Genomic DNA, 26,257 nt, shown 5'->3' on the forward strand with positions numbered 1-26,257 from the left:
AACAGAGCAGAGATCTTTCTATCACTTTCAGCAGCCTCCCTCTCCTCGGGTTGTTTTCTCAGAGCCTCATTGCCCAGAGCTAAGGGGAGGCAGCCTGCAGGGGACACCATAGACATCCACCCCCGTCCTTGTGGGGAGCCCAGGAGAAAGCTCCACTGGGGCCCTGAGCCCAGATGCCCCTTTCTTCAGGAGCCTTGTCTTGAATAACTGCTTCTTGTCAGAGCCCAGACCTGTGGCTAGTTGGTAAATGGTGCAGTTTCCCAAGGCACCTCTTGACTTCCAGCTTATGCGATGCTCTGTCTGCTAAGAGGAGGAGCAGAGCGGCAATCTTGTTAGGTTGCTTGTGGCTGTCAGTCTCCCTTTAAATGGTAAAGCCTTGCACCGGTGACATTTAAAGACGGCTCTGCTGAAAATCCCAGCCTGCGTCCCACCCCCTACAAGCTCCTTCGGTTATTTCAGATCCAATGCCACAGAATGTCAGGGTTAAGAGTAAGACCAACGGAGACGCCTGAGTTCAAGAAAGGGTAACAGACTCACCAAAGTTCACGCATCAAGCAAAGAGGAGAGAGGCGACTAGGGACTCAGATCTTCTACCTTCCAGCTCAGTATCTTTTCTGTATCCCATCGTGGCTCTCAAGAGAAATACTGGCGGCATTCTCACTGCCCTCCCCCCCGCAGGACCCCAGATCCCGGCCCACAGCCTGCCCCTGGGCTGGGAAGGAACCTTCCCCAGCTGCCTCCCCCCCACCCCCTTTCTCCCCTTCCTTGCCGGGCGTGTATCAATCAGCATGCCACAAGAGATCATAGACGCCACCCTGGCTGGATTAAGCAGAGAGGGATTTAATACAGGGATTGGTGCTTACAACATCCTGGAAGGGCTGGAGGAGAGACTGCAGGCTCAGCTCCCAGGAATGGGTCTCAGATGCCACCACTGAACAGGCTTCGACAGAGGAGCTGCTCCCCACTCCATAATCAGAAAGCTGGAGGCCCCAACTGCTGTCTCAATGAGCCACACTCTCTGCTGTGACCTGGAGATCACAGGCCACTGTCCCACATGTCTGCTCCAGGACTGCACTGCCTCAGTGCCCAAGGCTGGGGGGCCTGCGACGGAGGTACACGAGCCCATCTGTGACATCTGTCCCAGGAACCCATGGCAGCTTCCTCTAGAGAAGGCTCATCCCTTTTGCTACGTTAAACAAATCTCTTTGATCTACCTAGGCTCAAGCTATGGTGCCGGGCTTTCTTTTCTTTATTCTCAGGCTGTATCTTGGGCTGTAAACTTGTAAAAGGAGATGCAATACAGGGCAGAGCTTAGGAGAGAGCTTAGGACAGAGCCGGAAACCTGGATCCACGCCCGAGCCCCTCAGAGAAGTGCGGCCTAGCGGTGGGGAGCGCGGGCGCTGAAGACTCTTGCTTGGCGTACACCCTGGTCGCACCCCCATACCCTTGTCATCCCAGGTAAGTCACTGGCCCTTCCCTTCATCTCGATTTCCATGTCTGTCATGGGGTGATAATAACAGCACCCATAAAGTCCTCAGAACAATGTCCGGCACTGAGAGAGCAATTGATATGGATGCATTTTGTCTCCCCAAAATCCATATGTCTAAGCCCTAACCCCTAATGCGACTGTATTTGGAGATGGGGACTTTAGGAAGTAATTAAGGTAAAATAAGGTCATAGGTGTGGGGCCCTGGTCCATAGGATGAGCGTCCTTGTAAGAGGAGACACCAGAGCTCTCACATGCACGCTCATGCTCACCATCTCTCTCTCTCCCTCCTCCCCACGACAAGCACACACAGAAGAAAGGCCATGTGAGGACACAGTGAGAAGGTGGCTGTCTGTAAGCCAGGAAGAGTCCTCACCAGAAACTGACCGTGTTGGTACCCTGATCTTGGACTTCTAGGCTCCAGACAATGAGAAAGTAATTTTCTGTTGTTTAAACCACCCAGCCTGTGGAATTTTGTTATGGCAGCTCAAGCAGTGTAATACAGCTATTAATCAATGTGAATTACCATTGTTATTCCTAATTGTCCAGCTCTGCAAAGTAACACAGATAATTTGAAGTCTCTAAGCCTCAGTTACCTACCCTAGATCAGGGTTTCTCAATCCTGGTACTATTAACATTTTGGGCTGAATAACTCTTTGCTCTGGGGCCTGTTCTGAGCATCATAGGACGTTTAGCAGCGTCCTCGGCCTCTACACACTAGACACCAGTAACACCCTCCCCCACCCAGGTTGTGACGGTCACAAATGCCTCCGTACATCAGCTTACAGCCTCTGGAGGTCAAAATCACCCCTGACTGAGAATCGCTGCTCCAAAGATGAGGACAATTTTATTTGTTCAGAGCTCTGTCATGTAGATTAAACAAGGCAAGAGATGTGACTAGCTATATGTGAACTAGAGGTCACCTCACCCCTAGAGTAGGAAATAAAGTTAGCTCAAACCTTACCTCATATCCTGTGGGAGGTTTAAGGTCCTCCTCAAGATTTCAGAAAATTCTTGGGAGTCGACATTCAGTTTCCTGCTCCAGTTTTCTGTTTCTGAAATATTATTGACGTTGCTACTTTTGTCTTTGCATTTCGGGTGGCCCCTAATGAGAAAGATGGACGCTTTTCCTTAATTTCCTCAAAATACCACTCAAAGAAGGCAGTTGAGCACATGAGTGCTGTTCCTGGAGGTTCATGGTAACCACAGCCCAGTTTCACAGATGACTGGGGTTTGTGTGTTAGCCGTCCCCAAATCGACCCACCATGCAGAAGTTCTCATGTCCACTATGTCACTCATCTCTATCCCCTGGAGTCTTCTCCCAGGTTTCCCTTCTCAGGCTCCTCCAGGACTTCTGCATTTAGCACTCTTGCTAGCTGCCCAGGCCCGAGGGCCAGCCCCTATAGCCGGAACCACCACCACCTTCTGCTCTCTACGGAGCGCGAAGCTGCTGCGGAAAGCAACCTCGCCACCTTCACCAAAACCATCACACCCCCTACAAGAAGAGATGCTGGCTAAAATGTAACAAAAGCAAATTTACAACCACATCGATGAACTCGAATGCAAGAAGGGAAAATCCTCCCATGCCAGAAACAAAAGAAAATTCAAAGCCAGAGCAGTGAGCAGGAGCTAACAGGAAATAGCGCGCAGGGGTGTAAGAACTGGATGGAATTGCTCATGTTTTAGTACCCAGGAGGGAGGAGGAGGGGAGGCATCAGGCCCTGTGCACAAAAGAGGCTACGAATGATCTTTCTGCTTAGAGCCAGGAGCCTGGGAGAGCCGGCCCTTCAGTAAAACGAAAACAAGAAAACCACCACCCATCCGCTCACAAAAGTGGGCCCACCTCCCCAGGCCATGAATGAGAAAGGAGACACCTGAGGCAAGTCAGAACTCTAAACCTGCTCCATGTGCAACGTAGGGTCCCAAATCTGCACCACTCACCAGGTACAAGACCTTGAGGAAAATATTTACAGCAAAGCTTTCCCAGGCCCAGGGAAATCCCTAGGCTGAGGTGGAGGCAATTGTGAAACCAGAAATTCCCATATGGGAAACAGCACTTTCTGGAGATGAGCTCGGAGTAAACCACAACAAAGCAGGTGAGGAAAGTGGAACCCATGACCAGCAACTCCCACCTGGTCAAACAGGAGTAATAGGAGGAGTAAAGAGGATGGGGAGAGAGAGTATTTGAGGAGATAGCCGATGGTCCTCGAGAATTGAAGATATCTATTAGGTCTTAGGTCAAAAATGTAGATTAAGTTCCAAGCAGGATAAATATGAACACATACTCACGTATGAAGAAAAGTGTCAACGCATCTGAAGCTGATAAACCAAGCAATTGATGTACTGTAGAAGGATATTATGTAAAGTATAAAAGAACTAATAATAATAGTAATATACCCAAAGAGAAATGGGAGAAAGCGAAGTAGAGGAAGAAAACTAACTTGCTTGTTTTTTATGGTGGGAAAACCTCTTAAGTTATACTTTGAGAAGTAAGACATAAAAGAATATTGTGTGGGGCTTCCCTGGTGGCTCAGTGGTTGAGAGTCCACCTGCCGATGCAGGGAACACGGGTTTGTGCCCCGGTCCGGGAGGATCCCACATGCCGCGGAGTCGCTGGGCCCATGAGCCATGGCCGCTGAGCCTGCGCGTCCGGAGCCTGTGCTCCGCAACAGGAGAGGCCACAGCAGTGACAGGCCCGCGTGCCGCAAAAAAAAAAAAAAAAAAAAAAAAAAAAAAGAATATTGTGTATAGTTACAAAGTAACCATGGAAGGAAATAAAAATACTCCACAAACCTTCCAAATTGTTAGAGGGAAAACTAATACACAAAGCAAACCATGGAAATACAGACCATGAAGTAAAAGACTTTTAAAGGAAGCATTAAAATCAGAAAGCATGATATAAAATAATATGACAGAACTGAGACCAAATGTACCCTATAAAATCATTAAATATAATGGGATAAACTCATCTATTATTTATTTTAAAAACTCTCATTTTGGGGTCAAAGAGTGAAACAACAAATATAAGCTTGTTGAAGATACCTCTGATTCCCCAACTGAAATCTTCTCAGCGTCTCCCCTGATTTCAGCCATGCCAGGGTAGACAGTTCTATGGGGCTTGGGCTGACTTCAAGCTGACAGAATCTGGATGTCACAGGCATGTGCACCTTTTCCCTCTGACCCTGGGCTCCTCCAGTGTAAGTGGGAGCTCTCTGGGTCCACACATATGTGAAGCTTGAAAGTGCAGGAAAATGAAAACCTTCAGGGAAACACCCACTCAATTTTAAATGAAGCCCATTTGTGAAAAGGTGTTCAGCCCCATTAAGCCATCAGGGAAACGAAAAGTAAGCCCCAAGATGTGATATCATTTTATACTCATTTTAGGGGCAAAAATCACAGTCCATGAGTGTAAAGGGATGGAAAGAATATAGAGCAACAAAGCCTTTTATATGTTACTAGTGGATATGTACATTTGTAGAATCACATTAGAAAACAACTTGACATTATCTTATAAAATTGAATATTCCCATAGCAAATCCATGCCTAGGTGTATTCCCAAGAGAAATTCTTTCAAATTTACCCTAAGAGATATTGATAAGTATAATCATGGCAACGATCTTCATAATAGCAAAACCATGGAAACAATCAAGTTATCCATAGATGGGATAATGGCTAACTAAGTTGTGTCATATTTACACAATGAAATAGTATATAGCAGCCAAAATGAATGAACCACAGCCACATGCAGCAATATGGCCATATCTACAAAACAGCATATCAAGAAAAGTAGGCACCAGAGGTGATATACTGCCTGATACCCTTTTTATAAAGTTATTAAAAGCAAATACTAAACAATATAAGTTTTAGAAGAATATAGATACAACAGAACTACATTGAAATAGGTCTGGACAGCTAAAATTATACTTAATGGTGAAAGACTGGATGCTTTTCCTTAAAATCAGGGACAAGGATTCTCCTTTCAGCACTTATTCAACATTGTACTGGAGGTTCCAGCCAGAGCAATTAAGCAAGAAAAGTGAAGTAGAGGAAGGAAAGGAATATTGGAAAGGAAAGGAAATTTTCCATATTGGAAAGGAAAAAGTAAAATAATTTCTATTTGCCTACGACATGATCTTGTATTTAGAGAGTCATAAGGAATTCACTAAAAACCTATTCGAATTAATAAATGAGTTCAGAAATGTTGCAGGATACATGACCAATATAAAAATCTATTATATTTCTAAAACTAGCAACAAACAATACAAAAATGAAATTAGGAAAATAATTCCATTTGCAAGAGCATCAAAAAGAACAAAATACTTATGAATAAATTAAACAGAAGACTGTAAGACTTGTACACTGAAACTTCAAAATACTGTTGAAAGAAATTAAAGATCTAAATAAATGGAGAGATATTTTATGTTCACGGATTGTAAGATTTAATATAGATAAGATGGCAATATTCCCCAAATTGATCTACAGAATCAACACAATCCTTATAAAAATCCTAGCTTTTTTTTGGTAAGGGACTAAGAATAGTCAAAGCAATCTTGATCAACCATTTATTTCTGGACTCTCAATTCTGTTCCACTGATCAAGATTGTTTTGACTATTTTCAGTCTCTTGTATTTCCATATGAATTTTAAGATCAACTTTTCAACTGATTCCCAACAAGGTTATCAAGACAGTAAAGTGGGAAAAAAATAGTCTTTTCAACAAATGGCACTGGGACAATTGGATACGCAAATGTAAAAGAATGAAATTAAGCCCCTTGCTGACACCATACACAAACTTTAACTCGAAATGGATCACAGACCTAAACCTAAGAGCTAAAACTATTAACCTCTTAGAATAAAACATAGGAGTAAATCTTTATGACCTTGGGTTAGACAACGGTTTCTTAGATATAATACCAAAAGCACAAGTAACAAAAGAAAAAATAGATAAGCTTTTGTGATACCAATGATAACATCAAGAAAGTAAAGACAACCCACGGGATGGGAAGAAATATTTTCAAATCATATACTTGATAAAGGACTTGTATCCAGAAAACAAAGAGCTCTCACAACTCAACAATAAAAAAATAATAATAACCCAACTAAAATTGGGCGAAGGGTCTTAACAGACTTTTCTCTAAAGAAGATACACAAATGACCAATAAGCACATGATGCTCAATATCGTTAGTCACTAAGGAAATGAAAATCAAAAGCACAATAAAATACTTTACATCCACTAAGATGGCTAAAATATAATAAAGAGAATAATAAGTGCTGACAAGGATATGGAAAAATCAGAACCCTCATACATTGCTAAAGGGAATGTAAAACAGCACTGCCACTTGGGGACACAGTTTGGCAGTTCCTCAAAATGTTAAACACTGGGTTACTGTATAACCCAGCAATTCCACTCTTAGACGTATACTCAAGCAAAGTGAAAACATGTCTCCACAAAAATTTGTATATGAATGTCCATGACAGCATTATTCATAGATGCAAAAAATGAAAGCAACTCAAATGTCCATCAACTCATGAATGAATAAATGTTATATATCCACACAATGGGGTATTATCCATCCATAAGAAGAAATGAACTTCTGATACATGCTACAGTATGACTGAACCTTCAAAACATTATGCTAAGTCAAAGAAGCCAATTATAATAGGGCACATTTTGTATTATGCCATTTACATGAAATGTTCAAAATAGGCAAATCCTTAGAGACAGAAAGTAGACTAGTTGTTGCCAACTAGTGAAAGGAGGGGAGAACTGGGAGTGACTGATAATGGGTATGGGTGTTCTTTCTGGGGTGACAAAAATTTTCTAAAATTAGATTTGAGTATGGTTGCACAATCCTGAATATACAGAAAGTATTGATTTGTACACTTTAAACTGGTATGTGAATTTTATGGTATGTGAATTATATCTCAATAAAACTTTTAAAAAAAAAAAAAAAAACAGGTGGGGAAGCAAGAAAACATCCGCACAAGATTTATAATAATGGATAACAGGTGAAAAGAAGAAGGAGGATGTCTATGACAGGACTGCAAAAGTGGATACAAGTTATAAAATTCTAGTTTTTAACTATGTAATAGATCCACAGATCTTTATTATTAAAAGCAAACAAACAAATATCCAACAAATAAATACAGAATAGAAGAGAGCTATGCATGGACCAATAATGGAGTGTGTAATAAACCAAGGAGGTGACTGATCCACTCTGAACACCTATGGTCCAAGCAAAAAAATTAAAATGAGTGTCTAGGAAATAGCAATAATATACACACTGCCAACCATTACCCATGGGTACAGCTCAAACAGTGCCCATAAGAAACTTTACAGCCTTAATGAAGTTATTTTACTAAATAAGAACAAATGAAAATAAGTCAATGTAAAAGTTATGCAAAGAACAAAATATTGGGCATGAGAAAAGCCGAAGGAAGAAATTAGTAAAGATAAAAGCACAAATTAATCAATTATAAAATAAGACACAGAGTAAATAGCACAGACAAAAGTAGACCCTTAAAAAAGCAAAATCTAGTTTTTTAAAAAAGAAAAGCTAGCCAGACTAATAAGGGGAAAAAAGGAGTGAGATCACAAATACACAAAAGTAGAAATGAAAATGGTGACATAACCACAGGTACAAAGAAAAGTAAACAAACCATAGAGATTAATATCAACCCTGGTCCCTCTTTGTCTGTAATAATTTCCAATGCTCTGGAGCCTCCTTTATCTGATATTATATATCAATAGCTAGTCCTGCTTTTTTAAATTAATGTTTGTATGGCATAACTTTTCAATTCTTTATTTCCAGCCTATCAGTGTTTTTGTATTTGTGGTCAGTTCCTTCTAGGCAGGATATTATTTGATCATGTTTTTTAATCCATTTGCCAATCTCTGTCTTTAATGAGTATATTTAGACCATTTATATTTAAAGTAATTATTAATACATTAGAGTCCAAGTCTGCTATTTTATTAACTTGTTTCCTGTTTCTCATGTCTCTGTTTTACCTTTATCACCTTCTTGTAGATTATTTAAACATTTTTTAAATTCCATCTTGATTTATTTATAATTTTTTTTAGTGTCACTTTGTGTAGTTATTTTAGTGGCTGCTCTAGGGATTACAATATACATGTATAGCTTATCACATACTACTTGGAATGAAATTACAATTAGGCCTACTTACCATCCCCACTTTAAAATATATTTTTGTATTTCTTCTGCATACATTGATCCCCACATCAGATGGTATCATATTTTTTGCTTCAAATGTCAAACATGACTTAAGAAACTCATGAGAAGTAGTATAGCCTATTTTTACCTACCCAATGTTCTTGTTTCTTTTCTGAAGTTCCAAAACTTCCATTATTACTTCCTTTCTGTTTAGAAAAATTCCTCTAGTCATTCTTTATGGGTAGGCTTGCTAGCAAAAATTCTTAGTTTTCCTACATCTGAGAATCTTTATTTGCCCCTTCATTTCTAAAGGATACTTTCTGTAGATATAGGAGTTGCTGATGACCATTCTTTTCTTGCAATACTTGAAAAATGCCATGCTCTTCTGGCCTCCATGATTCAGATGAGAAATTCTCTGCTGTTCACATTGGTGTTCTCTTATACATTGTTTCTCTCTGGATATTTCTGAGATTTTGTTTCTTTGTCTTTAGTTTTCAGAAGTTTAATTATCATGTATCTTGTTATATATTTCTTTCAGCTTCAATTTGGGATCCACTCTGCTTCTTGAATCTATACATTTCTGTTTTTCACCAAATTTAGGAAGTATTTGGCTCTTCACTTCTTTGAGTTTGTTTGTTTTTTTTTTTTCAGGTCTTATCTCTCTCTCTTTTCTGGGACTCCAATGAAACAAATATTAGTTCTTCTGTTATTGTCACCCAAGTCCCTCAGACCAGACCGTTACTTTTTTTGTCCAGTCTATTTTCTCTCTGTCGATTGGGTAAATTCTATTGATCTGTTCTCAAGTTCTCTGATTCTATCTTGTGTCATCTCCACTCTACTACTGAGCCCAACTAGTGAGTTTTTACCTGTTATTGTATTTTTCACTTCTATAATTTCCACTTAATTCTTTTTTGTATGTTCTATTTCTTTAATGCGATTTTCTATTTTTTCATTTGCTTTAAGAGAATTCTTAATTGTTTGTTGAAGCATGTTTATGACAGCTGCTTCAAAATCCTTGTCAGATAATTCCAACACCTGGTCATCTCGGTGTTGACGGTCTATTCTCATTCATAGTGTGGTTTTCCTGGTTCTCGGTGTAAGAATGATCTTTTCATGTATCCTGAATATTTTGGACATTATGTTATGAGTCTCTTTATCCTATTAATCTTCTTTGTTCAGCAGGCAATTCCTCTGTTAAGGTGCAGCAGAGGGATGGGTGGGTGTCTAGTTCAGCGTCCTCCTGTGCCCCACAGTCACCAAGGAACAGGAAAGCACAGGGCTGACTCATACTGTGTTGTTGCTGCAGGCTGGGGGAGGAAGCTTAGTTACCCCCACCAGCTGGGCCCTCCTGACACGATGACATCAGGGAGGGGAAGGAGAGAATGGAAGTGCCACGTAGACCCGCCTACCACTACCTCATTCTCCCTAATGATGTTGAGTGGCCATGGAGGCTCACCTCCTCAATGGACCCCACTGACACCCTCCTGGTGGGAGTTTCAGAGCACTGACTGCTTCTACCAGGCAGGGGATAGAAGACCAGCTCCCTGCTATGCCCGGCCAGCATGGGAGCATGGGAGTCCCACCTGGTTCTACTGGGGAGAAGTGGAAGATTACCTGTCTACTCGGCACCACGAGGAGAAGGGATCGCGTGCCATCTGCTTCAGTGAAGTGGAGGGGATGCGTGGGTGTGTGTGGAAGTTCAATTCCTGGCTCAGTCCTGCAAAAACCACAGCTGTGCGTGGGTAAGGTTTTTTCATTGGTGTTTAGCTGGAATAAGACAAGTATTGCCAAAAGGGTTTTCTGTTGTTAGGTCATCCTTATCCCAGTCCCTTGGCTAGGGATAACAGTTTTCCTTGGAGCTTTTCTTTTTTGGCCCATGTCTGTTGGTGGTTCAGGGTTGGAGGCTTCTGTGACACCCTGACGGCGATACACGAGAGGCAAGAAGGAAACCCCAGGAGCTCTCTGCCATGTTGTTCCTCAAGTCCCAAGGATCCATCTTCCTTCCACCTTCCAGAGCCTTCCTGTGCTTCTTTGCTACGTTAGGGCAACAGTATTTTAGTTGTAAGAGGGAGGACCTGGGAGGAACAGAACTACTCTATCTTGACAGAACTGGAACTAAGGGATTTGTTTTTTTAATGTGGACTTTGTTTTGAAGAATAATCTACTTATGGAAAAAGGTACAAATCATAACTGTCCAGCTGGATGATATTTTGCACACTGAACACATCTGGGTAACTAACAGCCAGTTCAGAAAACAGAGCAAGACCGCACCCTCCGAAGTTCATCTTCTGTCCCTATTAATCACTACTCTTCCCCAAAGCTAACTTCTCTCTTGACTTCTCATAGATCAGTTTTGCCTGAGAGCTCTCATCCTTTCTTCTAATAAGCAATAGAATAGTGATTGATTATTTATTTCAGTCCAGGGTGAAGGCTGGATATCAGCTCTGGGGTGGCTCAGTCTGCCTCTAGTCTGCCCTTGCTCCTTGGGAATAGTTAGCTCTCTGTATGAGAGGCTTTTCTCCCTGACACCACATACGTGTTGTCTTTTCCAACATCAGTTCTCTGATTCTCCAACACCAACCGTGTATCCAATGACTCAACTCAATTCTGACACTATCTGGACTTAGCGCAGGCGCCAGAGGTCAAGGGTTCAGTTGCACAGACTGCCCTCACTACAGAAGCCAGTAGCAAGTCCCAGGACTTCTGACCAAATGCCTGTAAGTGTGGGGATTTCCACAACCTACTCCTTAAGGTTCAATAATTCGCTTGAACAACTGACCGAACTCAGGAAAATGCTGTACTTACATTTTCCTGTTTATTATAAAGGATATATCTCAGGAACAGCCAAATGGAAGAGACGCATAGGGCATAGTGTGGGGGCGAGTGGTGGTGTGGAGCTTCCGTGTCCTCCCCAGGCATGTCACCCTCTCAGCTCCTCAATATGTGCCACCTGACCCGACAGAGGTCTGCGGGTGGGTGGAGCTGAAAGTTCCAACCCTCTAATCAAGGCTTGATCTTTCTTGACCAGCCCCCATTCTGAAGCTTTTTAGGGGTTCTCAGCCACCAGTCATCTCTTTAGGATACAAAAGACACTGATATCACTCAGGAAGTTCCAAGGATATTAGGAGCTCTGTGTCAGGAACTGGGGACAAAAACAAAATATATATATATTTTTTAACACACCACACCATGGTTCCCAACTAAGAGCTGCCTGATGGATCTCAAACGCTCATCTTTGTGTTGCAAGACTGGCAAAGCTCTGCTGCTCTGTATAGCCTTTCTACTTAGGTTCTTAACCTAGTTTTTACTAGCTTAAACCCCCTCCAAAGTCTCTGTCAAAATTTCTTTTCTTTCAGCAGCATCCCTCTACCTAGATTACCAGCCTAGATTACCAGCCTCCTGTCCATACCCAGAATTAGCAAATGCCCCTGCTGTAAAAAGGATGAAAAGAGTCAGCTCACTTTTCCAAAACCATCCCTTCTCCAGAGCTTCGGCTTCTCTACTTTTGTTGCCTCAATGTCCTCTGACACCTTTCAAAGAAATTATGTCCCTATTTTTCAGCCATTATTGATGTTCTTGGTGAGACTGTAGTTTGCCACAAGTTATTCCATCCCACCTGGAAGATAATCCCATTGCTATTTCAACTGCTCCAAAATTCTTCATTCATTAGAATAAGACATAACTAAAGCGGCACAAAACAAATACCAGGTAAAACTTATTTATGAATTTTGATGTAAAACTACTACTAATACTTTCAAATAAAATCTAGCAGCACATTAAAAGTACAACACAACATGGCAAAACAAGAATAATGGCAGGAATGCAAAGGTGGTTCAAATTTACCGTAATAATAAGTAAGTTAAGGGAGAGGAAAAAAACATATGTTTATCCATACAGATGAAATAATAATGATTATTACAAAGGCAGCATCCAAGCATGAAAAAACTTAGTAAAATAGGAATACTTTAACACTTCCTTTATATAATAAGCCAAAAGTCAGCATTGTACTTAATGTATAAAGTTGTGAAAAAGAAATATTCCCAGGATCATGATATTATTTACTATTCTACCAGAAGTAATTATGCACTGAAATTTTATTAGAGAAATATATAAGATATAAAAATCAGAAAGGAGAGGTTTAAAAATTAGCCTTTTTGTAGATGTTATAATTTTTTATCTGGAGATCTCAAAAGAATGAACTGAAAAACTATTAGAAAGAATAAGAGAATCTGCAAAATGGCTGGTTACAAAGTTAATATGTCAAATTACTAGATTTCCTATATATAATCAACAAACACTTAGAAAATATAATGGGATAATAGATCCCATTTGCCAAACAGGAAAAATGAACATACAAAGGAATAAACATAACAAGAAATTTTGAAGGTCCATATAAAGGAAGCTTTAAAATAGCAAAAGACATGAAAGAACGCTTAACAAATGGGAATATATAACTTTTTAGTTCATCAAAAATGCAGTATTGTAAACATGTCAATCCTCCTATAACCTATAAATTTAACACAACTCTAATAAAAATGACCATGTGATTTTTTTCCTGACTAGACAGTGTGACTTTTATTTTGAATTTTTTATTTTTGAAGCAAGCTCAAATTTTCCAAAAGTGAAAAGTGCCCTGCAAAGAACTCTTATCTTAACCATTTGAAAATAAACTGCTGAACTTATGACCCACCACTCTTGAATACTTGGGTGTGTTTTGTGTGTTTGTATTCTTGTAAAAACCACAATGGTGTCACTCTAATCAGGAAATGAACATTTTTCATTACTACCATCCAACCCTCAGATCCCATTCAAGCTTTACCACTTGTCTCAATAATATTCTTTACAGCAAAAGGGTATAGTTCAGAGTAGCATCTTGCATTTAATTGTCATGTTTTGTTAGTCTCTTTCAATATAGCTTTGCTCCTTAGTCTTTCCCTGACGTTGATGATCTTAAACTCTAAAAGATTTTTTAGAATATTTCTCAACGTTGGTTTGTCTGCTTTTCCTCATAATTAGATTTAGATTATGCATCTTTTATATGAATCTTCCAGATATAATGCTGTTTTCTTATTGCATCTTATCACATGGCATTTAATTTCAATTTGTCCCATTATTGAAGATATTCACTTTGATCACTTGATTAAGGTCGTGTCTCCAGGCTTTCCCACCATGAAACTACTTTTATCCTTTTTGTAATTAATACATATTTTGAGGGAAGATCCTTTGAAACTATATAAATATTTCATTCCTCATCAAAGCTTATATTTATTCAGTATAGATTCCTATTTTATTTAATGCATTATAATCTGTGACTGTCGTTATTTATTTTGGTCTTTGGGAGTCCCTTCAAGCTGACCTCTGTGTCCTTTAGAAAAGCCCCCATCATTCTTTGAATCCTTTCTTATTTTCTGGCACAAGATGCTCTGACCCTTCAATCAATCATTTCTCCAAGGACCCTAATTCCTTTGGTGGAGAATGGTGTGGTAGGCAGAATACAGTGCCTAAAGATGTCCACTTCCTAATCCCCAGAGCCTGCGACTATGTTACCTTACATGGCAAAGGGACTTTGCAGATGTGATTAAGGATAATGAAACGGGGAGTTTATTCTGGACTATCCAGGCAGGCCCTAATTGTCATCATAAGAACGCTTATAAGTGAAAGAAGAAAGCAGGAAATTCAGAGTCAGAGAAAGAGAAGTGAAGATGAAAGCAGAGGTCAGAGTGATGTGGTTGCTGGCATGAAAGATGGAAGGGGCCATGAGCCAAGGAAGGCAGGCAGCCTCTGGAAGCAGGACGAGCAAGGAGACGGATTCTTCCCTAGAGCTTCCAGAGTGAACTGATGTCCTCTAGCCCTGCCGACATCTTGGTTTTTAGTTCTATGAGAACTATTTCAGATTTCTAACCTCCATAATCGTAAAATGATAAACAACAGTTTAAAGCCACTAAGTGTGTGGTAATTTGTTACAGCAGCAGTAGGGCACTAATACAAATGGATGTACTCGTGGCTATTGGAGTGTCACTGCTCCCAGGCCCTTTCAGTAAACAGAGCTAGAATACAGTCCCTACACACACATTTTCACTTATGTTTATTTCTATAGATCGAGATCTAAAAAACCATGAATTCACAGCGATACCTTCAATTCTGTCCAACACCACAAGATCCATTCTAGTTTTCTCCCTTTCTGTATTTGCAACTCCCTGCTCCAACAGACAGAAGCCTGGCTTCCGTTATCCTAACAATTTCACTTCTTTGACTAATCCTCCCGTGTGTAACCGATCTCTTACCTTGGCCACCACCCCCTCCCTGCATGAGCACCTTCCTCGCCCAGCTTGGGCAGTGATTCCCCATGGCAGGCCAGCCTCCTGTATGGATGTCCTCCCCACATTCCTTGAGCTAAACAATATGATTTGAAAATATATGAAAAAAAAAAACTTTCAAGAAGGACCACAAAAATTATGAAACTAGGAGTGCTAAGAAGGAACTAATCTAATTAGACCATAAAGCTAGGATGATTAAGTATTAGATATTGGTCCATTAACAAAGAGACAGATCAATGAAAAAGAATAAAAATTCCAATTTTTAGAAAGCTCCCAAATAGTACTTTAGTGTATAGTAAACGTGACATTCTAAATCAGCAGGAAAAAGAATAATACAATAAATAATTTTGGGACAATTGACTAAATATAAGAAAACATAAAGTTTCTGGATCTCTACTTCTTAACCCAAAGCAAATTCCAGACAGATTTAATTTAAACTTGAAAATAAAACCATGAAAATTGTATAAAACATTATATTGTTGATAAAACACAAGTGATCTAGATATAGACACAGTATAAAAAGATAGAGGTATATCTAGCTAGCTTTAGACTTATAGAACATATGGAAAAGAACATTCTTAATAAGTAAAGATTACTTGCAAATTAATAAGAAAAAGGCCAACTGCCAAGAGTAATATGAATGGCTTAGGATCACATGGAAAAAGTATGTGAAGCTACTTATAATTAAGTAAATAAAAATTTAAACCATAAATAAAATTTTTCATCTACCAGCATAGAAAAAATTTTTAATTTTAATAATACACAATGTTGGCAAGAATGTGAGTATAAACTGATGCAGGAGTAATTTGACAATTTCTGTTTAAATATATATATATACACATATCACTCCAGCAATGCTACTTTTAGGAATTTAACCTACTGATATACATTGTGCAATGATGAATATACAAGAACAACCACTGCACTATTGTTTATAAGAAAAAAGAACATAGTGAACAATCTAAATACCCACCAAAATCTGACTACTAAATATACTGTGATAGAACTGTAAAATCTAATACTATGTACATGTAACGCTATCCAATGATACAGGCTCAGTGCCTTGGGAAGTCTTCCAAAGGCATAAGAAAATGTCTGAGACCTTGGCGGGGGAAAAATGGTTTTTTAAATGTATAAAGAAAACTCAAAATTAAAGGTTCAGTTGTTTATGAAACATGGCAACAAACAAATCAAGTTTAACTCACATATAAATGTAATGACGTTTAAATCAAAGAACAAAATGAATTATTCATCTATTGATTGATTTCTCGCTCCTCAGGGGCAGAGGTTTGAGTTTATCACGCTCCTCAGATCAGGGCAGACTCTCCCCATTTGCCTGGCCATTGAGCTTCTCTTGTTTTGTTTTCCATCCGTAATGGGTTCCCTTCCCATTATCTTTTCCACAGTAGGAGTGCTTCTAACATGTTTGATGTATCACTCTCCAGTAGGTAGTGAATTTTGTGATTTTATGTGTTTTAACTGTACATAAAAGTTAGCATGCCAGGTACCTCATTCCTCTTTTTTATTCGCTCAACGCTATATTTTTAGGATCTATCCATGTTGCTCTACGTACGTTTGGTTCATTGTTTCTAATAGCTGCGTAGCATTTCTTAGGAAATCTATTCATTTCCCTGGTGGTGGATCCCTAAAGAGCCTCCACCACCCCACTCCCACAAACATACAGCAATGAACAGCTTCCAGGACAAGTGGGAGCACTGAAGAGGATTCTAGATCGTGAAGTAACTGAACATTGAATTTCCCTACTACCAGACTGCTCTCCAGTCACATTTCCCAGAACAGTGGATTAGAGGTCCCAGTTTCCTGTATCTTTGGTCAAACTTAATGACGGCCAACTTTTGACTTTTTGGCCAGCTCATGTGGGTGAAGCCACACCATGTTCTAACGTGCATTGTGATGTTAGGAGTGATACACACTTCTTTGTCTCCTGGATTTCTCCTTTTGTGAATCGCCTACTCATAGTCTGTGCCCATTTATCCTTCTTGTATTTCCTATCTTTTTCACAATGATATACAAGGATTTTCTTGTACAGCCTTGATATTGATTACTTGTCAGGTGTTGTTAATTTTGTCTATGGTGACCTTTATTGAACAGAAATCCTTAATTTTGATCTTGTCACACCCGTGCAATTTTTTCCCTTGTGGTTGTGATTTTCTGGTCTTGTTTAATACATCCTTCCCCATCTCAAACTATATAAAGATATTTGTCTATATTCTTATTTATATTTTATCTTTCACATTAAGGTCTTTAATCTATTTTGAATTCACCTTTGTTTATGTTGTGAGATAGAAATTCAATTTTATTTTTCTCCACATAATAAATAATTTTTCCCACAGTCACCTAATAAACAAAAATCTTTCCCCTAATTTGTAGGCACCTTTATCATGTATCATTTCCACATACATGGGTCTGTTTCTGAGCTCTGGGTTCTGTTCCAACGCTTTGTGATTATTGTCACTAATATACCTTCTTTCCACTTGTTACTGCAGCATTGTGACATGCCTAATCTATGGTAGGGGAAATCCCTTCTCTTTGATTTTTTTTAGTGTTCAAAATTGACTTAGTTCTTTGTATACCTATACTCTTACACATAAATTTTTGAAGAAGGTTATCAGTTCCTTAAAATCTGTGATGAGTATTTTTATTTGGAATTGTATTGAATGTACAGATTTATCTGAAGGACATTGACATAATTATAAAGCTGTCCAATCTATGAATAGGGTTCACATATATAATTGTGCATGTTTTCATTTACACCTTCTAATAGAATTTTTACATTTTTTCCTCCATTAAGCCCTTGTACAACATTTTGAGGCCAAATTCTAAATATTTTATAGTTATTACTGTTACAGTGAAAATTATAATATTTTATAACCGGTGATTGTAGGAGAACATTATTTATTAGAGTAAGTTGTGCTATTTCTTTTTATAAGCACATGTATAGACTGTGTCTGAAAGTAAACCTAAGAACTTTATTGGCATTGTTGCCTGTGGGGAGAAAGGTCTGGGGATCAGGTATAAAAGGGAGGCCTACTTTTAAGTGTATATACTTTGGGACTATTTGAATTACTCTTTCAATGAGAGATTAGAATATATATTATTAACATATTAGTGTATATATTAAGTATAATGAATGTGTGTGTACTGTATCTATCTCTCTATGTATGTGATATATCTATATCTGTATCAGTATCAAGAGGGAGAGAGAAAGAGATAAGAGATCCACAATGGGTGAAAGTGAAAGTCTGCATACCCCATAAGTTTTCCCCCTCAGTGCAAAATTCATCACCAGCTACACGAAGATATAGAACTGTGTGCTGTCTGTCATTCGCTTGAATTCGAGAAGCCTGCATCTTATTCTAATCTGAGAGACCCCTTTTGCTACCTACTTCATTATTTTCCCCAATATTTCTGCAACTGGCAAAACCGAGAAAATGTATGTGAATAGGAATTACTCTCAAATCTTTTGTCTTAGCAACCACCAAAGAATTATTTGCATACTTTCCTTCTCTAATTGTCTCCATGTCAGAGATGAATAGTTTTTTAAATAAAATTTATATCATACATGCACTTAAGAATTGTCAATCCATCTCACCTGTTAGAGTTTCACACTGGAGAATCTAGAATTCCAGTTATATATATGCTGAGTGATATATATGGTACAAGGGACGAGGGCATGAACTGAGACAAGGTTAGAAAGTGCTCATGGGTCATCTATTCTTTTGGAAATGAGTAATGGAATATCAGCGCTCTTGACTATTTTAAAAAAGGACTGAACAGACATGACACCATAAAGCTTCTAGAGGAGAACACAGACAAAACATTCTCAGACACAAATCGTAGCAATATTTTCTTGGATCAGTCTCCCAAGGCAAAAGAAATAAAAGCAAAAATTAACAAATGGGACCTAATCAAACTTAAAAGCTTTTGCACAGCAAAGGAAACCATCAACAAAATGAAACAACAACCTACGGAATAAGGGAAAATACTTGCAAACGATGCTACCGATGATAACTCAGATGAAATGAGCCAACTTCTTGAAAGACATAAATTACCAAAACCCACACAAAGAGAAATAGATTACCTGAATAGTCCTATATCTATTTAGAAATTTTAATCTTTCTAAAAAAGAAAGCTCCAAAGGGTTTCACTGATGCATGCTTCTGAACCATCAAGGAAAATATAATATTAATTATCCAGAACCTTTTCCAAAAATAAAAGCAGATTATACATTACAAGAAAAGAAAGCTACAGACCCATCAATATGTTACACGAACATAAGTGGAAACGCCTCAACAAAATATTAGCAAATTGATTCCAACAATGTATAAAAAGAAGTATATACCACTACCAAGTGGGACTTATTCAAGATATGCAAGGCTGATTCAACATTTGAAAATCAATCATGTACTCCACTACATCAACAGGCTAAAGAAAAAAATTCATATCATACCAATTGATGCCAAAACATTTTGCAAAATTCAACACCCATTCATGATTTAAGGAAAAAAAAAAACCTCTCAGCCAACTAGGAACCCTGGCAAAATTTCACAACTTAATAAAGAACATCTACAAAAAACCTACAGCAAACATCACACTTTATGGTGAGAAACTAGATGCTTTCTCCCTTAAATCTGGAACAAGCAAGAATGCCCTTTCTCAGCACTCCTATTCAACATTGTACTGGAAGTTCTCGCTGGTTCAATAAGACAAGGAAAAAAAATGTATGTATTGAAAAGGAAGAAATCAAGTTGTCTTTATTACCAGATGACATGATTGTCTAGGTAGAAAACCCCAATGGATCTACCAAAAAACTCCTGGAAAAAATAAGTGGTAAAGAAAAGTCACAGGACTCAAGGCCAATGGACAAAGTCAATTGCTCTCGTATACCAGTACTGAGTTACTGGAATTGAAAATTTTAAAAACACAGCAGGCTCAAGAATCTCTTTGCATCTTTTAGTTTTAATACTCCATAATGCTACATTTTAAATATCCTATCACTGTATATTCTACGTGTTTGATTTTTTTGGCATCCCAGAAATCAGATAAAGTTGTCTTGTATCCTTTGAGATGCAAATAAATTTGGCTGAAACTCCTTTCCACATATACGGTTCCCTGCATCCTGCTTGATATCTCTAGGAATTCCAAAGAAGGGGTGTACTAATCTTGACTCTTTGGATTGCATATGAAAGAAACGTAACTCAAACAAAGATCAAATACTATGGGGCTTAGGAAAGGCCCTTTGTATTTAGCAAGGGCACTGGTGACCTTGACAAAGTGGTGCAAAAGGCTGAATGAAATCCTCCAGGACTCAGTCTCTTCTCTTTTGTTTTCGGTCTACTCTCACTACCTTAGAAATCTCAGAGATGGAATTGAAGAAACCCTCATCTCAGGGTTTTAAATTCCATCTATAGGTTGATGATTCCCAAATTCATATCTATACCCTGGAATTTTCTCCTGAATTCCAGACCTCCATACCCACTGCCTCCTTGATATTCCATAATAATAATCTATAATCCTATAATCATGTTACCCCCCTTCCAAGTAGCCTACCCAGGATATAGGAAGCAATAGCTTCCTAATTGGTCCATCTGCTTCTACCCTTATGTCCCTCACAATCTATTATCATGCTAGCATCCAGGCAGATCCAGAACTGCAAGAGCAGCTCCTTCCTTCTCTCAGACCCCTGCAGTGGTTCCTCATTTCACTCAGAACAAAGTCTTAATAAAAACACAAAAGATGATGTAGGGACACCATCCACCTGCAACCTCTGTTGCTGCCCTGACCTCGTCTATTACCTTCTACATAGTAGTTGCTCACTAACTATTTCTTGGAAGAACGATTCAATGGTTAGGCAGGCAAAAGCAATCAGTGCTCTCCATGGGTGGGTGATAATTTTGCTAGTCACATCTACCTGGAAGATTTTGCTTTCCTTAAATTAGGTTGTGTAGGGATATTCTTACAACCTCACCCAGAGAAAAACCTCTCCTTCCTTTGGTACACATACATGTATACACATACACACACACACACACACACACACACACACACACACACACACACACACAAAGGCAGACATGACTGAGATTAAGAAAGAAGGGCTTGGGATGACAGCATATCACAGTAATACAGGAAAAAATTGAAGCAAATACTAGATTTATCTTTTTAAAGGAGTTCGTGATCATTTCTGGCAATGTATTGGTAGGCTGGTCTCCTTTTCCCTTTATTTTCTTTCTCTTTTCCTCTCTCCCCACAACGAAAACTCCTAATCTTTTTTTGCCAAAGATTAGGCAAAAACCTTTGCCTAATTTAAAGATTAGGTTTAGCTAAGTATGCCAGTGACTGGCATACTTGTCATTCATTCTGGCCACATATCATGGAGAGTTGAAAAGATTTTACTTGTTGTTGTCTCTAATGCAGTTGTGTTGTCTTTGTTGTTTTTAATAATGATGTTAAGTGAGTTTGGTTCATGCACATTCCATGCTAATAATCATATTTTTGAAAGAAGAAATCCATGTATTCCAAAATCCAGGAGTCCAAACAAAAAAGCCCCAGTCCCATGCAAAATATCTACAGAAATAAAAGAAGTAAGAGTTCAGCATTTCAGGGTTGCCTTGTTGAACCAGCAAAAACATCTGGCTATATGCTTCCAAGATTGGAAGTGTTTCCTTTTATTGTACTCTCAATTGTGTTCTCTTCAATAAATCTCTTACAGAAGTCTCTACCTCAGGCACTAAGTGTTAGATATGATTAGCATATTGATACCAAAAAACTTAGCTAAGACTTCCAACTTTTTAAGATAATTTAAATGTAACATTCAACTGTTAACCATCAACTTAATGTCACGTGATGTGCGGTTTGGATATTGTATGAACAGCTAAGGAGTTACCCATTCTAGTGCCAAAGATCACTCGTTGCTAATTTTGCTCTGTACAGTTGATAATAAAACTTTATGGTGGGGACAGACTCTGCTCAGGGCCTTGTCTCTAGGAAGATTTTTGTCAGTTCCAAATACAGTTTAGAAGATTCAAAAAAATAAAAAAAATAAAATGAGTGACTTTGCAATTCTGTCTTCCCTTCCAAGTGGGATGTCTGAGGTGGCAATCCACACAGGCAACCATCACAGGAACTGATCTACAGGTAACTGAGTGTCCACAACAGGTTTTCTCTTGCCGGGTGCAGCCTCAGATGTCCGGGGAACCCCTCTATGTGCAAATTCTCTACGTAGACAGTGTGCAGGAGAAGGGAGGGGCGTGGGCCATGGATCCAGACGCCTAGGCTTGAGTCCTGGCTCTGCTGTTTACTATCTGTGTCAGATGTTGAGCAAGCTCGTTAACTTCACTGGCCACAGTGTGATCACCTTTGAAGAGGAGGTAGCAACAGTGCCTACATCATAGAATTGCTGTAAAGACCCAATGAAATAACAGATGCAAACGCTTAGAAAAGTGCCTGGTCAACAGTGAATACCCAATAAACAGTAACCATTGTGACCTGTATCAGTTCCTCGGACAGGATTGGGATAATCGTAGAGACTCACCATATTTGGCAAAGGTGAGACATCAGCCCCAGGTCCTCCCACACTAGCTTTGTGCTTTTCTCAATGCCAAGTAGCATATGTAGCTGAAACGCCCTGCCATGTCGTGCTGATTTATCTCTGACACCTCTATATGATCTTGGATAAGCTGCTTTCCTCCTCTGGGCTTCAGTTCCTCCATCTACAAGATGAGCAGTTGGGACTAGATTAGCTCCAAGGGTCCTGCTAGTTTTGACCTTAGATATGTAAAAGAAATAAAAATTGGTCTGTGCAATATCTCTACAGAAGATGTCTCCATGCAGAGCCTCGGAGCTGACTGGATGGCTCTAACACAGGGATTCTGTAGGGCTGAGAAGACTCTTCTGGAAGAGTTGGCATTGAATGCAATAGTGCATGCTGCAAAGCGTGGTACAGCCTGGTGCCTCTCAATGTAATGTGCACCCAGCTCATCTGGGAGCCCAGGTAAGGACTTAGTGTTACCAGGACTTGGCGGCTGAACCTGAACTGGGAGAGAGGGGGTGTGCTCTAAGGGGCTCCCTGGACTCCTGGACTTCAGAGCCCCTTCTCATAAGGCCCAGGAACTGGACACTCCTCGTAAACCCTGCAGCTCAGGAGCCTACTTCAAGACCAGCGAGGTCCATGCAGCAAACAAGGCTGAGAGCTGGAAAGGGTGTGCAGAGCCCAGCACCTCCACCCAAGACTTGCTGTTAGGAGGGGCCTGGGCACAGGGTGTACACACAGAGAGCGGTGCATCAGCTGTGCACTGGCTGCTCTCTCCACCGGGAACGCTCTCCCCAGGGGTGTCTGAACCTGGCTCCAGAAGTCACTTACTTCTAAGGTCAACCTCCAGGTGCTCAGTGACCTCCCTTGACTCCTCAGGTGAAAGTGGCTCCCATTGTATCTGTCTCTTTTCCTGTCTTTATAGAACTTTTCACAAACCAAATCATCGTGGTATCTACTTGTGTACCGGGTGGTTGGTTGCCTGCCCCCACTAACGTGTGAGCCCCATGCCATCATCAAATCCCTGAAACTTGGGACAGGGCTCCCCCAGCAAGGAGACACTCCATCCGTTCTTGTTGAATTAATTTTCTCAACAGTCATTTATTGAGTACCTGCTAGATACAACAGAAAAGCCAAGAGCTGGATGAGGAGAAAAGGGTTCACAGGAGCCCACTGCTCCCTTTTGCGGGTCACAGTCCAGTGGCAGGGAGGGTCTCGTGCAAACGTCATAAATAGGATGCACGTTCAGCTAGCCTGGGTCAGATCTCTGGGATGGGCCTGGTGCTGTCACATTGTCACACGGACCCTCTTGTGTCCTCCCCATTGTACAAAGAAGGACAGAATCTGAAGCTTGGTGCTTTGCTCAAGGTCATACAGCCAGTAAGTGCCCACACACACACACAGACACAATTTGAACCTAGATCCCTCTGATGCCAAGCCCAGGGTTTCTTCCACCAGGCCAAGCTGCCACTAAGATAGTGTGATGAGCCTGAGGAAAACAGACAAAGTTTCACCTGAGCTGAGAGGCCATCCTGGGCCACGAGTGATGGGTCTGAGGGGCCACCAGGGGCTCCATCCAGGGTCCAGTAAGACCCTTCCAAGTTCGGTGGCTCTGTGCATCATGCTAACCCCAGACATCCCTGGACCCTAATACATGTGTCCAGAGGACATGAGCTGGGAGGGTGTCTACTGCACTAGTCCAGGTGAACTGGACGAGGGCCTTTGCTAAGGACGAGGGGAGAGAGAGGGGATGGAGGGAGGGGATGGCAGAGGTGATGCAGCAAGACACAGACGTGGGGATGGGAACTCAAGGAAGGACTTCCCAGAGAAGCTGGACAGGGTACTTCTTCAGCCCCAGTGGCCCCCATTCAGGTCCTACACTGCACTGAAAACCTTCCCTCTTCCAGCAGCACTCCTCAGCCAGCAGCCATGGCTTTCCCAGCTCTCTCTCCAGGAGTGGGGTCTAGCAGGGTGGGAGGCCTCAACACAGTGCGAGGAAACTGCCAAGGCTGATGGCTGCCAGTGCTCAGACGATGGGGCCATGAAGGTAACTCTTCCTCCCCTACACTGGTTTTTCAAGAAAAACAGAGGTGATACTGTGTCACATTTCATGAAATAGAAAATGTTTGCCTGAATTCACGGAGACCTGCTTGTATGAGTCACAGTTGCTGGGAGATCTCGGATACTTTCTGCTCTGTCAATCCTACTGCACGTCAGGTTCATTTATGCAGTATCTTGCTCATTGCATAGGCCGGGTCAGTGCAGTGTGAGCACTGAGCTACGTCAGGTCACCAGCAAGGTGCAAAGAGCACTGAGCAGGGTTCAGGAGACTGATCGAGACTCTGAGGCCAGCAATTTCAGGGTTGAAGGAAACCTAGATCATTTAGTCCATCAATATCCCTGTCAAGTGGTCATCCAGCATCAGCTTACATGCCTCCAGGGACAAGGAGCTCACTACCTCTCAAGCACCTGGTTTCCTTCATTACATAGTTAAAACTTGGACGTTTTTTCTCATGTCAAGCAGAAACCCACCTTTATTGAGGTTCTATCCATCCATCCCAGCACTACCCTTTGGTGAACTACTTCTTCACCAGAGTCACATGTGGAAATGTGGAGGCAGCTCTCCACTCCCACCCACGCCACACCTCTGCTCACAGGCCAGAGCCCAGTTCCTGCAGCCACCATCCTAAGACAGACAGGGCAGACTCCTTACCTGCAGAGGTAATTGACCCACTCACCACTGCTTTCCTTACAGTGGGCTGTGATGGCCACCTAGCAGGGGTATGGTGAGGGTCCAGTGAGACAGCAAGTCCACAAGACCTTCACAGCCAGGGAACTCCCATCAGATGCATGCCCCCGAGCAGCGTGGGATTGCCCAACTTATGCAGAGGGAGGGGTGAGAAGTCACTGCTATATCACTGATCCCGCCAGGGCAGGTTGAAGGCTGTTAAAAGTCCTGTGCCCTGAAAAGATTATTCTTCTCGCATACGTAACGTAACATGAAGTTAGTTCTAATCCGTGAAGTATATGCAAGGATGTCCAACAGTGTTATGATTTTTAATTTAAAGACTACTTCAATGTTTTTTGTGAAATTAACAAACATCAAATTCTTCCCAAAACGGCTTCATATTTTTCTAAATTTGTTTGTTTTGGTTTTGGTGCCCCTGCTTTGCCGAGGCCCTGTTAAGTTCTAAGTCTTCTATTCAGTCAAAGAGTTTTAAAACATAGAATCAAAATGTGCAATGTATCTTAGAATTTAGCACTCAGAACAGGCGTTCTTATCAGGATTCTTGGGCCTGGGTGAGTTTCACAGGGTCTATGAAGCTACTGAAATCAGATGCAAAATTCTGATTTTATTTCTGGGAGAAAATTCTTCAGCTTCCATCAGATTATTGAAGGGTCTATAACATCAAAAAGCCCAGGACAACTGACAGAGATTCATGGAATTGAAGGCACTCCTACAGAAACCTGAGTCTCCCAAAAACTAGTGACAGAAATTAGTGCAACCACTTTCGAAAACCGTCTATCAATAGCTCCTAGAGCTGGGCATACATAGATGTGACGTTTCCACTCCAAGGTTTATAGCCATCAGAAATGTGTACACAGGCACCAAAAACAACACGTACAAGAATATCCATGGCAGCTTTACTCATGAAAGCCCACAACCTGAAACTGGCCAAATGCTCATCTATGATGAGTGGATTCATGAACTGCAGCATCTCCATGCAAT

The 26,257-nt window shown here is 40.5% G+C and overlaps 1 long non-coding RNA gene across 1 annotated transcript in view; it reads right to left on the reverse strand.

The window, feature by feature from the left end:
- The window catches only part of LOC132439427 (uncharacterized), a 361,344-nt gene that overhangs the window by 34,312 nt on the left and 300,775 nt on the right, over positions 1-26,257 (reverse strand). The gene's annotated exons all lie outside the window — the stretch shown is intronic.

Source organism: Delphinus delphis, chromosome 16, assembly GCF_949987515.2.
Source record: "Delphinus delphis chromosome 16, mDelDel1.2, whole genome shotgun sequence".
In the NCBI taxonomy this organism is placed as follows: domain Eukaryota; kingdom Metazoa; phylum Chordata; class Mammalia; order Artiodactyla; family Delphinidae; genus Delphinus; species Delphinus delphis.